The sequence below is a fragment of the Tachyglossus aculeatus genome, chromosome 11, assembly GCF_015852505.1.
Source record: "Tachyglossus aculeatus isolate mTacAcu1 chromosome 11, mTacAcu1.pri, whole genome shotgun sequence".
In the NCBI taxonomy this organism is placed as follows: Eukaryota; Metazoa; Chordata; class Mammalia; order Monotremata; family Tachyglossidae; genus Tachyglossus; species Tachyglossus aculeatus.
In genome coordinates this window covers 46,662,740-46,677,219 of record NC_052076.1, presented here as the reverse complement: position 1 = coordinate 46,677,219, position 14,480 = coordinate 46,662,740, and the positions used below count along the sequence as shown (strand labels likewise).

General features: G+C 51.2%; 1 long non-coding RNA gene across 1 annotated transcript; it reads left to right on the top strand.

The window, feature by feature from the left end:
• The first annotated feature begins 2,679 nt into the window (after positions 1–2,679).
• Positions 2,680–7,323, top strand: LOC119934554. Its single transcript, XR_005452960.1, has 2 exons — positions 2,680–6,408; positions 6,511–7,323. It is a non-coding gene; the product is annotated as an uncharacterized LOC119934554 (long non-coding RNA).
• Positions 7,324–14,480: the final 7,157 nt, after the last annotated feature.

Below are 14,480 nucleotides of genomic sequence, written 5' to 3'. Positions count from 1 at the left end.
TTTCACATTTTCTAGAGCAAGGAAAAAGCAGTTACTCTTCATATTGCAATATCTTGTGTTTGACTAGGAACAATAGTATTTTTATGAAACATTAAAAAGGAGTATATATTTTTTAAAGAAAACATTCAAAAAAAAAACCACGGGTCCGGGATCAGCGTGGGGGAGGGGAGGGCGAGGCCGGGAAACGGGGACAGAACTTGGAATGGAGAGGGTGATTCCACTAAGGCCGGAAAACGGGGACAGAACCTGGAATTGAGAGGGTGTTTCTACTCGTGCTTGTGTGCCTGAGAGGAGGCTGCGTCCGTTGAGTTATTTCTGGATTTCTTAAAGGATGTTTGTTTTTCTTCATGTCGACCTTCCTTTGGCTAATAAGCAGGGAGAGATTCCAAATCCCGAGAAGCCCCGCGCGGCTAACGGTTGGAGCGGTCGTGCCAGAGCCGCCTTGGGCAGGGTGCTGTCGGAGATCGGGCCGGGCCTGGCTGGGATCCCCTCCCCGGAATATATATATATATATATATATATATATATATATATATATATATATATATATATATATATATAATGGCATTTATTAAGCGCTTACTATGTGCAAAGCACTGTTCTAAGCGCTGGATATGGCTCTGGATTTGCGGTGGGGGGCAGGAGGAGACCGAAGGAAGCAGAGGGGGTCGCTCATTCCACCCCCCTGGGTTGGAGTTTCTACCAAGTTGCCCCTCAGCTAGAGTCTTGGGGAACAGTCTCCCCGAAAGTGAGGGGAGCATCCCCCAGAGCTGGAGGAGGGGCAGGGTGGAGCCAGCCACTGCTCTCCGCCCTCCGTGAGATCCACACGCCCCTAAGCACCCAAAAGAACCCATAAAGTAGCCCGTCACGGCGCTTTTTGAGGATGAGCGGCCGGTTCTGGGTGTGGATAGTGAGCCGGATCGGTCGGTTCCAGCCTCCAAAAGCGAAGAGAAAAAGCTGTTGGAGGGACTGGAGGTGCCTACCTTGCTTTCCAAGTCTTATCTGGAGACCTCGGATCCAATTCTACCCTTAACTGAGAGCTGTGTTTGCATTTCTCTGTCGCTGTCTTTCTCTCTCTCTCTGTCTCTGTCTCTCTCTGTATTTATTTAAACCCCATTTTCAGAAGGAGACTCCCTTTCAAGCGTCTGAAAATCTGGGAAGTAGCTGCTCTTAATTTCAAGTGGAACTAGCCAGGCCCCGAGTAGGTTGGGGCCCGCTTATTTACGGCAGGCGCCCGCAAGAGGCAGGGGGGCAGGGGGAACCTTTGCTCCGGCATCCATTTCCGCTCCGGGGGAGGTCTGTGTCTGTCCCTCTCCCCCCAGCCACCCCCAACCGCTGCTTCCCACTCCCTGTGAGTCGGGGAGCCGGTGAATGGATAACCCCTGCGTTAGTTGAAGGCCTCTCCTTAGCCAAAAAAGATTCCAATGGGTTTATAGAAGCAGCACTGGCGTCCCCACCATCGGGTGGGCGTGGTGTCTGTGGGCTTCTTCCCCCTCAGTAATAATAATAATGGCGTTTATTAAGCTCTTACTATGTGCAAAGCACTGTTCTAAGCGCCGGGGAGGTTACGAGGTGATCAGGTTGTCCCCTGGGCAGGGGGGTTCACAGTTTTAATTCCCATTTTACTGATGAGGGAACTGAGGCCCAGAGAAGTGAAGCGGCTTAGACCTGCAGCTCCCGGAACTGCATCCAGGCCGTAAGGACAAGCCTCTCCGAGGCGGCTGGGACGTGCGGCCCCTTGGTGCGTAACGCTCGTGCCGACCAAAGATTTGGGGCTGAGCCGGCCTCGGGACTGAAATCTCTAGGAACTAGATAGCATGCGGAGGACGCTGGGGATGCAGTCTCCCAACCCAGTCAGGCTCTACCCTTCTGCCCCTGAGGTAGGAAGACGATCAGCAGCAGCAGCATCAAGATCGATATATGTTGCCGACTTGTACTTCCCGAGCGCTTAGTACAGTGCTCTGCACACAGTAAGCGCTCAATGAATGAATGATAAGAGGCCTGTGGATGAAGAGTCAGCTTTAGTGTTCTGCTTCAAAGAGGAGGATAGATTTGGGGAACTCTCGGTACCAATACCGGGTCAGAACCTTACAGTGTGGTTGAGGCCTTACCCTTGACCAGTGACCTTGGGTTCGAATCCCGGCTCCGCCACATGTCTTCTGTGTGACCTTGGGCAAGTCACTTCACTTTTCTGAGCCTCAGTTCCCTCATCTGTCAAATGGGGATGAAGACTGTGAGCCCCTTTATTTTACTTGTACATATCTATTCTATTTATCTTATTTTGTTAGTATGTTTGGTATTGTCTCCCCCTTTTAGACTGTGAGCCCACTGTTGGGTAGGGACTGTCTCTAGATGTTGCCAATTAGTACTTCCCAAGCGCTTAGTACAGTGCTCTGCACACAGTAAGCGCTCAATAAATACGATTGATGATGATGATGATGACAACCTGACCACCTTGTATCCCCCCCCCCCAGTGCTTAGAACAGTGCTTTGCGCATAGTAAGTGCTTAACAAATGCCATCATCATCATCCCAGCTCTGCCAGTTGTCAGCTGTGTGACTTTGGGCAAGTCACTTCTCTGTGGTTCAGTTACCTCATCTGTAAAATGGGGATTAAGACTGTGAGCCCCCCATGGGACAACCTGATCACCTTGTATCTACCCCTGCGCTTAGAACAGTGCTTTGCACATAGTAAGCGCTTAATAAATGCTATTATTATTATTTAACCCCCTCCCTCCTGGGTGTGCGTCGTCGGGGTGGGAGGCACTTAGTGCTCTTCAGAAGAATGGTGCTATAGAAATTCAAGAAATGTTCATTTCTGAGGCTTTTGGATGCTTCAGATAATCCCCAGGCAATCCTTCAGATTTCGCCACATCCCAGCAGAGCCGAAAGGGTCGAGGGATTCCTTTTGTGCGGATGGGAAACTGAGCAACGGGGACCAAGTTCACATACCCAGTGGCCCGCAGCTGAACAGAAGGTGAAATCCAGGAGGCTGGATTCCTTCTTTCCCACCGTACTTTACTGTAAATGTTGAATTACTAGCTCTGATCCCAGAGAAGAGTCACTACAAGAATCTAGTTCCAGCTTCTCTTCTGTGCCCTATGGGAATAGATCCCATGGTCAGTCGCCTGATCCTTAAACCACTCATGTCCCCTCAACCTCACCACGAAGCACGTCCATTTCTTCCCTTAAGGGAGAACGGTCTGCCGTCCGACCGGGGTGATTTTGCCGTGACTGTTCTGTGCAGAGAGGAGGCTTGGTTCAAAGCACAACTCCACGAGCAGACCTGGCCTCTTTCTGAGATCCCTTTGGCCACAGGATGGGACCGCGTGACCTCCAGCTATGGCTTGACCCCCGGTACTGACCGGAATGGTTTGCCCTCCCGTGAAGTCCGCCTCTCTGGGTGAACTCTACTGATACCTTGCAAATTCTCCCAGAGCTCAAGTGTTATCTGAGTCATTGTTCCTCTCCTTCACCCGTCCCTAATCCGCTTCTTGAAACAACAACCTTTGACCCCTTCTCCAGCTCTAGCTACTGGAGGTTTCCACCCATCTGCCCTGCTGGAGAGTTACTCGACTCTTCCCAACTCAAGCCAACCCCTCTCCACTCCCATCTCCAAGTTACCGTCCCCGAGTTCTTTTAGAGCACGGAAAGCCCCAGTTTCTGTTCCCCTGCTTATGTTCCAACTAATTAACTCTCTTGGAGCGGTCCGAAGCGGCTCTTGGAGTCAAGCTCTTCTCCGGATCGCTGCTTCCATGCGGAGGTTCTCTTTCTCCAAGCCGTCAACCCGTCCCCGGGGATCACGTTGGCCATCTGGGAAATCATCAACTGCTGACCCGTGCTCTTCTTGACTTTGCTCTTCCTGGCATTGGCTTCGCCTTTTCCTGAGCCCCACAGAAGCGATTAGAGATAGAGTTGGCCCAGCCGGTTATGGGACAGCATGGAGTGAATGTTTGCTTGCTTGACTGAAAGTAGCCCCTACCCGAACAGGAGTCAGCACTGTAGTTTCAGAGGGTAAAGAGGTGTATTGTACTCTTCCAAGCGCTTAGTAGAGTGCTTCGCACACAGTACGAATGAATGAAGGTGTCTGGAGTCCACCAGCCCGGGCAAACTGCAGCCCAGCTGTGACCTTAGTCTTCTGACTTTCTGCCTGCCTTCTTACCAAAGCTCGCTAATGCACGGCAGACTGTCCGGTGCCGGGTTATCCCTCCGGGTCTTCTGGCCTTTCCCGTCTTCTTCATCCTACCTCTGTGGCCTCTCTCTGGAGAGGGGCAGCGAGTCGGCATTTCTTTTCCTTCTTTTTCTGGTCCCGGGTCCTCCTCTGAGGACCTCATCCACCCCTGAAGCAACAGGAAGTCCCAGTTTGTGCCCAGCGCTCAGAAACAGCCGTGCCAACCATTGCTCATCCGTTCCTCACCCTTATCTGCCGACGACCACCAAATCAGTCCGATCCGACCGGACTGGCCACGCATCTAGTCTAGTCTGCCCACCCCTGGAACTCGGGGGCCGCGGAGGAGAGAGACAGGGCAGTTCCTGTTGTGGAAGGGTGGCATTCAGATTGCCATCCCAGGGACAGGCCAGACGTTTGGGCCCACAAACGATAACCTGACGCGTGAGATAGAACCTGGACTACATCCCTCTTTACAGCGTGTGCGCAAATATCTTCCACACTGGCTCAAGCGCCTGGTGTCTTCAATGCTTAACGCAGTGCTCGGCACGCGGTAAGCGCTCCATAAATACCGCTGATTGATGTATTGTGTACCACACCTGCCCGCTTTTCTCCTCCGTGCCACATAAGAAGCACCTACACAAATGAGGAATCGCTGTATTTATGTGACTCCTTGAACGAATAGGGTCTCGTGGAGCCTGTTCCCACCAATCCCATCCCTTCTACTTCCTCCCCTTCTCCTGCCCTGCTTCGCTCAGACAACTGAAGGGAGATTCCTCCGCTGCTACCAACTTCCATTCCGGTTGGGAGGGTGAAAACCCCGATTCCCGACTCTGTGTCCTAACGGATGGTCTTAGCGTTAGTCCCAAGAGCGAGCCAGCGTCGGTCCTGGCAGGTAGGCGGGGAGAGGGCAGCGGAAGACCCAGCCTTAGGGGTGGATTGTGGTTTGAGGATTTGGGGAATTTTCCCCCTTTAAACCCAAGTGCAGTAGTCAAGTCCAGTGACCACCCATCCAAACACCGTGTTCTCATTCTTGTCAGCTGAGGGAGAACCTTTGCGCTGCCTCATTTTCACACAGAGCATGGGTTTGTCCTCATTACCCCGGGTTTGTACTGGGAACATGGCTGAAGAGACACGGCCTGCCCTGCGGCAGTTTTCAGTGTAAGACAGAGATCACCGGCATAGTGAAGCCCCCACAGGGGCACAGTGAACCAAGTGGCGCGTGTGGCCCAACCTGCGAAAAGGGGGTCTTTCCTCTTCTGTCCGTGTCCCATCGCTTCTCAGTTTTCCACCGGCTTTGGTAGTGTAAGGTCTAAGATGTCCCTGTTGGGATTGTCTTTTGGAAATGGAGCCTTGGCGCTGGAGATGCCGGTTTGTGGAAGGTCACGGTCGCTGACTTGAGCGGCCTTTCTGAAGCTCCCAGCTTCCTGGGAGCGCTGGGGGCTGAGGACTGGAGGCCACTCAGTCTGGTAGTGCCTGAAGGACAAAGGCTCTCTTCTGTCTCCTTGGGGTGACTGGAAATGCAGTGTTTACCCCCAAGTATGTCCCCCGCCAGGGAGGCTTTGCCCATCATCTTCAGCACCTGGGCAGCATGCACCTTCCCAGGCAGTTTCTTCTAAAGGGACCTGTCGTGCCATGCCCGGTTCTGGGGGGTGGACCACGAGCCTGCCGTGAGAACCCTTGGTATCCCAGCATCTGCTGAGTTGCCGTCTTCGCTTCCAAGGGGGGCAAGGCCCCTGGTGAGATAAATCCAGGTGCTACTGCTGTTGGAGACTGGAGTGTGGTTTGACACGCAACTGACCCCTCGCCCCCAACCTGTCTGTGTCTGGACAGGGAAAATAAACAGGGTGACCGGGGTCCTAAGGAATCAATCGGCCATTCGTATTTATTGAGCACTTACTGTGTGCAGAGCACTCTACTAAGCTCTTGAGTGAGTACAGTATAACAAAGCGGTAGACACGTTTCCTGCCCACAACGAACTTATAGTCCCAGTAAAAGGACTGTACTGCTGAATCACAAGAACCAGGTCTTCTGGGGGGGGTGAGGGTGGTCTCCTGTCTGCAGGCAGGTGGGCTTGTATCTGCCAGCCAACCTTGTCCTATCTCTTTTCCCCCAAGCACCCCTGAACACCCTGTCCAGGCTCTGCCTATCCAGAATCCCCCACCCACCGTAGCCAGAGAAGGTCCTCTGCACTCCGAGACTTGAACGCCCGAGCTTTTGAAAGCAGCCGCGCTGTCAGAGGTGAGTCCCTGACCGCGGAGGGAGCAGGCTGACAGGGCTGATGCCTGTTGGGGAACCTGAGCATCCGGGACTAGCCTCAGGCTGGCCATCCTCTCTCCTCAGGGGAAGCGATGAGGGAGAAAGCAGGCCCGATTGCCGTTTCAGCCCTCCCTGCACTGACGCAGGGGCAGTTGGAGCCGGGCGGCTCCGGCTTTACTCTGGCCGGGGCTCCGCGTTCAGACAGGCACATCTCCAAGGAGGTGATCTCTTTCCTGCCCTGAGAGGATGGACGGGAGAGGATCCCCCTCCCCAATCCTGCCTGTTAGCCCAGTTCATCAACGCGCTGAGGGCTGCAGGTGCCCGTAGCAGGTGGACCCTGGAATGCCCCCGATCGTCCCCCGCCCTGGGAGCGTTGCTCTGCTGACCCCACCATAGGCCCCTGGAGAATGCATCTGCCAAACCACTTCTCATCAGCGGTAGAAGATTCCCAAACTGGGCGTGGGTCCTGATAGAAAGGCCCCAAACCAGCCGCGGGATGGGCCGCCTGACTGCCCGGCAGAGAACAAAGGTCGTGGCCCTCCGACTTTTACATTTGAGGTGGCAGAACAACCGGACAAGCCTCTCCTCGCTCTCCCGGGTGTAGGAGTTCCAGTCGTGGAGGCTGGGAATTTCCCAACGCGTTGTTCCACTGTCGGTCCGGAGGGAGGAAAGGGGCTGGGGGCAAGAGGGGAGCATCGCTTCCTGGAGCCGAAGAGGTCTTGTGGTTTGGGCCTTGGAGGTGGTCATGCTATTATTGATGTGTTCCTTGTGACTTTTTTGCTATCAATATAACTAGAACTTTTAAGGTACATACAGTTTTTGAAGGGGGGGGGGAAGAAACCTTTATTATGTATTTGTAGCAAAAATCATTTTTCTCAATAAATGCCGTTTCATCCATTTGGGGTTGTCCGATTTTTGTCCCGAGGTGGCGTGGGCGAAGGATCGCAATAAGGTGAGAGGAAGAGGAAGAAGAAAGGGAATAGTGAGGTTAAGCTGTCGGTAGGTCCTCAGAAACCCGCCCCGAGCCTCCTTGGCTCGGCCTCAATCCCCCTGGGCTCTTTGTCCCAATTAACCAATCTTTAAAACTCCTCCCCAAGGCTGTGGGAAGAACTATTGTGAAACCCTGGAAGTTCCTGGTTGCCGGACACCAGATGAGCGCAGGTGGGGGAGCTCCCAGACTCCTTTGGGTGTTGGCGGGCTTTGGAGTCAGAGGTCATGGGTTCAAATCCCGGCTCTGCCAATTGTCAGCTGTGTGACTTTGGGCAAGTCTTAAGTTGTCACTTAACTTCTCTGTGCCTCAGTTCCTCATCTGTAAAATGGGGATTAAGACTGTGAGCCCCCTCTGGGACAACCTGCTTATCTTGTAACCTCCCCAGCGCTTAGAACAGTGCTTTGCACATAGTAAGTGCTTAATAAATGCCATTATTATTATTATTATTATTAGGCCACGATGGCGAAGGTAACCAGGACCCAGAGTGGGGATTCTTCCCGCTTCTCCTCTGAGGACCCTTCTTTCTCTCTCTACCTCCTTCAGCTACTTCTTGAAGTTGTCAGCTTCATCATCATCAGTCGTATTTATTGAGCGCTTACTTTGTGCAGAGCACTGTACTAAGCGCTTGGGAAGTACAAGTTGGCAACATATAGAGACAGTCCCTACCCAACAGTGGGCTCACAGTCTAAAAGGGGGAGACAGAGAACAAAACCAAACATACTAACAAAATAAAATAAATAGGATAGATATGTACAAGTAAAATAAATAAATAAATAAATAGAGTAATAAATATGTACAAACATATATACATATGTACAGGTGCTGTGGGGAAGGGAAGGAGGTAAGATGGGGGGGTGGAGGGGGGACGAGGGGGAGAGGAAGGAAGGGGCTGAGTGTGGGAAGGCCTCCTGGAGGAGGTGAGCTCTCAGCAGGGCCTTGAAGGGAGGAAGAGAGCTAGCTTGGCGGAGGGGCAGAGGGATTGGGGGCATTCCAGGCCAGGGGGAGGACGTGGGCCGGGGGTCGATGGCGGGACAGGCGAGAACGAGGCCTCCCGGTGAGGAGGTTAGCATTGGAGGAGCGGAGGGTGCGGGCTGGGCAGTAGAAGGAGAGAAGGGAGGTGAGGTAGGAGGGGGCAAGGGGATGGATGGACAGCCTTGAAGCCCAGGGTGAGGAGTTTCTGCCTGATGCGCAGATTGATTGGTAGCCACTGGAGATTTTTGAGGAGGGGAGTAACATGCCCAGAGCGTTTCTGGGCAAAGACAATCCTGGCAGCAGCATGAAGTATGGATTGAAGTGGAGAGAGACACGAGGATGGGAGATCAGAGAGAAGGCTGATGCAGTAGTCCAGACGGGATAGGATGAGAGCTTGAATGAGCAGGGTAGCAGTTTGGATGGAGAGGAAAAGGCGGATCTTGGCAATGTTGCGGAGCTGAGACCGGCAGGTTTTGGTGACGGCTTGGATGTGAGGGGTGAACGAGAGAGCGGAGTCGAGGATGACACCAAGGTTGCGGGCTTGTGAGACGGAAAGGGTGGTAGTGCCGTCAACAGAGATGGGAAAGTCAGGGAGAGGGCAGGGTTTGGGAGGGAAGACAAGGAGTTCAGTCTTGGACATGTTGAGCTTTAGGTGGCGGGCAGACATCCAGATGGAGATGTCCTGAAGGCAGGAGGAGATGTGAGCCTGGAGAGACGGGGAGAGAGCAGGGGCAGAGATGTAGATCTGGGTGTCATCAGCGTAGAGATGATAGTTGAAGCCGTGGGAGCGAATGAGGTCACCAAGGGAGTGCGTGTAGATCGAGAACAGAAGGGGACCAAGCACTGAACCTTTTGGGGAACCTTCCCCACGAGAACAACTGTTGGTTGTGTGATTGCCCTCTGCCCTCCTCAGCCAGAGTGGGTCCAGAAAGGGGTAATAATAATAATAATAATAATGGCATTTATTAAGCGCTTACTATGTGCAAAGCACTGTTCTAAGTGCTGGGGGGATACAAGGTGATCAGGTTGTCCCACGGGGGGCTCACAGTCAACCCCCATTTTACAGACGAGGTAACTGAGGCCCAGAGAAGTTAAGTGACTTGCCCAAGGTCACACAACTGACAAGTGGCGGAGCCGGAATTTGAACCCATGACCACTGACTCCAAAGCCCGTGCTCTTTCCACTGAGCCACGCTGGGTAAAATAATAATAATAATGATGATGGCATTTATTAAGCGCTCACTATGTGCAAAGCACTGTTCTAAGTGCTGGGGAGGTTACAAGGTGATCAGGTTGTCCCTTGGGGGGCTCACAGTCTTAACCCCCATTTTACAGATGAGGGAACTGAGGCACAGAGAAGTGAAATGACTTACCCAAAGTCACGCAGCTGACAAGTGGCGGAACCAGGATTCGAACCCATGACCTCTGATTCCAAAGCCTGTGCTCTTTCCACTGAGCCATGACAGTAAGATGATCAAGGGATGTCAGGGACAGATCAAACAGCAGTGTGCTCAGTGGAAAGAGCACAGGCTTTGGAGTCAGAGGTCATGGGTTCAAATCCTTGTTCCGCCACTTGCCAGCTGCGTGACTTTGGGCAAGTCATTTCACTTCTCTGTGCCTCAGTTCCCTCATCTGTAAAATGGGGGTTAAGACTGTGAGCCCCCTGTGGGACAACCTGATCACCTTGTAACCTCCCCAGCACTTAGAACAGTGCTTTGCACATAGTAAGTGCTTAATAAATACCATTATTATCATTATTATTCTCTGGGCCTCAGTTACCTCATCTGTAAAATGGGGATTAAGGCTGTGAGCCTCCAGTGGGACAACCTGATCACCTTGTAACCTCCCCAGCGCTTAGAACGGTGCTTTGCACATAGTAAGCGCTTAATAAATGCCATTATTATTGTTATTATTCTCTGGGCCTCAGTTACCTCATCTGTAAAATGGGGATTAAGACTGTGAGCCCCCAGTGGGACAGCCTGATCATCTTGTAACCTCCCCAGCGCTTAGAACGGTGCTTTGCACATAGTAAGCACTTAAAAAATGCCATTATTATTATTATTCTCTGGGCCTCAGTTACCTCATCTTATAAAATGGAAATTAGTGGGACAGCCTGATCACCTTGTAACCTCCCCAGCGCTTAGAACAGTGCTTTGCACATAGTAAGTGCTTAATAAATGCCATCATTATTATTATTATATCAAACGGAGGGCAAGCACGCTAGCCCTCTCTGAAATAACAAACCAAGTTGGAAAGACATTCCGCGTTGTCGGTATCAATCCCGGTTCGGACCGGTCACCCTCCAGAGGAAGAGGCAGGGGGACAGAATTCAGGACAGTGCTGGGAAAACTGGATTTCTAGAGCCTTTCCATACTCCTTGTTTCACTGACTCATTAACTCCCCAGCTTCCTGATTGGAGCCAGAGTTCCTGGAAGGTGAGGGTTTCGCCATCTCATATTGTCTTGTCTCTTTCTCTGTCCTAGATGAGGATAGGAGGGAACAATGCCGGCACTGGGCCCTTTATCTCAGCACAAAGCCAATGGGGCCCTTATCTCAGGGCCACTGAGGCTGGGGGACCTGGGGGGGGTCTCTAAAGCTGTGCCCCACACTGATTTTTCAGCCGAACTCCAAGCAGCGGTTTCTCATGACGTGCAATGGCTGGGCTCCTCAACCTTCCCACCTCTCACCCAGCGGGACCCGGCCAGAACGTTTTGGCTGCCGCCTTCCACGGGAAAGAGATAAATTCATTCATTCGATCGTATTTATTGAGCGCTTGCTGTGTGCAGGGCGCTGTACTAAGCGCTTGGGAAGTACAGGTTGGCAACATCTAGAGGCGGGCCCTACCCACCAGTGGGCTCACAGTCTAGAAGATAAATGGCATCAGAGTTCTGGCGAAACTTCAAATCCAGCCCAGACTTTTTCCTTTTCGCCACCCCCAGGGCCTCATCATCATCATCATCATCATCATCATCATAATAATAATATAATATTTGTTCATCACCACCCCCAGGGCCTCATCTATATATTAATAATAATAATGATGGTATTTGTTCAGTGCTTATCCTTTTCACCACCCCCAGGGCCTCATCTGTGTATTAATGATAATAATGATGGTATTTGTTCAGTGCTTATTAATAATAATAATGATGGTATTTGTTCAGTGCTTATTAATAATAATAATAATGATGGTATTTGTTCAGTGCTTGGCACATAGTAAGCACTGAACAAATACCATCATTATTATTATTAATACATAGACGAGGCCCTGGGGGTGGTGAAAAGGAAAAAAGTCTGGGCTGGATATGTTGCCAATTTGTACTTCCCAAGCGTGTAGTACAGTGCTCTGCACACAGTAAGCGCTCAATAAATACAATTGATGATGAAGATTTGTAGGTTGAAAGGTTGAGGAGCCGAGCCATTGCACAACGTGAGAAACCACTGCTTAGGGCTCCGCTGAAAACCAGTTCTAAGCACTGGAGGGGGATACAAGGTAATCAGGTTGTCCCACGGGGGGCTCCCAGTCTTAATCCCCATTTTCCTGATGAGGTAACTGAGGCCCAGAGAAGTGAAGTGACTTGCCCAAAGTCACACAGCTGACGAGTGGCGGAGCCGGGATTAGAACCCATGACCTCTGACTCCCAAGCCCGGGCTCTTTCCACTGAGCCACGCTGCTTCTCAGAGAATGATGATGATGATGATGGCATTTGTTAAGCGCTTACTATGTGCCAAGCACTGTTCTAAGCTCTGGGGGATACAAGCTAATCAGGTTGTCCCGCATGGGGCTCCCAGTCTTAACCCCCGTTTTACAGATGAGGGAACTGAGGCACAGAGAAGTGAGGTGACTTGCCCAAGACCACACGGCAAGCAGTTGGCAGAGCCTGGATTAGAACCCAGGTCCTCTGATTCAATCAATCAATCAATCAATCGTATTTATTGAGTGCTCTGTGTGCAGAGCACTGTACTAAGCGCTTGGGAAGTACAAGTTGGCAACATATACAGTCCCTACCCAACAGCGGGCTCACAGTCTAAAAGGGGGAGACAGAGAACAAAACCAAACACACTAACAAAATAAAATAAATAGAATAGATATGTACAAGTAAAATAAATAGAGTAATAAATATGTACAAACATATATACATATATACAGGTGCTGTGGGGAAGGGAAGGAGGTAAGATGGGGGGATGGGTCTCTTTCCACTAGGCCACGCGGCTTCTGAGGGATCGATTGCATCTACCGCTCCATTATATCATACTTTCCCAACTGCTTAGCACAGTGCTCTTCACGCAGTAAGCCCTCAACAAGTACCTTGCTTAACTGGAGTGGATGTAAAAGCTGACCTCAGAAAGCTTACAATCAAAGGAGCAGCGTGGCTCAGTGGAAGGAACCCGGGCTTTGGAGTCAGAGGGCATGGGTTCGAATCCCAGCTCCGCCAATTGTCAGCTGTGTGACTTTGGGCAAGTCACTTCTCTGGGCCTCAGTTACCTCATCTGTAAAATGGGGAGTAAGACTGTGAACCCCCCGTGGGACAACCTGATCACCTTATAACCTCCCCAGCGCTTAGAACAGTGCTTTGCACATAGTAAGCGCTTAATAAATGCCATCATTATTATTATTATTATTCTCTGGGCCTCAGTTACCTCATCTTGTAAAATGGGGATTAAGACTGTGAACCCCTTGTGGGACAATCTGATCACCTTGTAACCTCCCCAGCACTTAGAACAGTGCTTTGCACATAGTAAGCGTTTAATAAATGCCATCATTAGTATTATTATTCTCTGGGCCTCAGTTACCTCATCTTGTAAAATGGGGATTAAGACTGTGAACCCCCTGTGGGACAACCTGATCACCTTGTACCCTCCCCAGCGCTTAGAACAGTGCTTTGCACATAGTAAGCGCTTAACAAATGCCATCATTATTATTATTATTATTCTCTGGGCCTCAGTTACCTCATCTTGTAAAATGGAGATTAAGACTGGGAACCCCCTGTGGGACAACCTGATCAACTTGTAAACTCCCCAGTGCTTAGAACAGTGTTCCGTACATAGTAAGCGCTTAACAAATGCCATCATTATTATTATTATTCTCTGGGCCTCAGTTACCTCATCTTGTAAAATGGGGATTAAGACTGGGAACCCTCTGTGGGACAACCTGATCACCTTGTACCCTCCCCAGCGCTTAGAATAGTGCTTTGCACATAGTAAACCCTTAATAAATGCCATCATTATTATTATTATTCTCTAGGTCTCAGTTACCTCATCTTGTAAAATGGGGATTAAGACTGTGAACCCCCTGTGGGACAATCTGATCACCTTGTAACCTCCCCAGTGCTTAGAACAGTATTTTGTACATAGTAAGTGCTTAATAAATACTATCATTATTATTATTATTATTAAATCACAGTGGCTAAGCGAAGCGACACTGCGGCTCCTTCAGTAGGGAATTGGGTTGGCCAGGAGTCGACACTGCCGCCCGTTCTAGCATCGGATTTTCCGCTGGAGGACTCGGGGGAGGCCCGTCCTCCCCAAATTCTACCGACTTGGTGGAGAAGTAAACATTTCCGACCACCCCGTACTTCCTTGACTCAGCCAGACCCGCAGGTCGACCGCGGGGCCCGACCCCCTTGCTGCTCCCCTCGGCCCGAAATAAGGTAACGGCGCCGGAACCAGAGAGGCCCGGCGTCGGCCAGGAGGCCGTGACATCCCCTCTCGGGGGCCGCGACGTTAACATGTGGCCGTCACCATCACGAGCAGAGCCACAGCCAGAGGCCCGGAGGACTCCCTCCCGCGAGGCCGTCGCTGCCCTCGCTAGATGATTGATACGCCGCAGTTGGCTGGCCTGGTGGCATTTAGTGGACACAGAGGCGATTCCATCTGGGAGCATTGTGTTCCAGCTTTGCCCAGCTGAGAATTCCCCAGGCATGGCCAGGAGCGGCCATTTGCGGGATGGAAAGCAGACCGCCCCCCTTCCTCATTCAAGAAGCCCCGTCTAACCCAGAGCCACCCAAATAGTAAAAATAGTATCCAGTGGGGTGTGTTTTAAATAACCCCACCCGCCGTGGCCTCTTAGCACAGCTTGGACGCCAAAGTGGAGA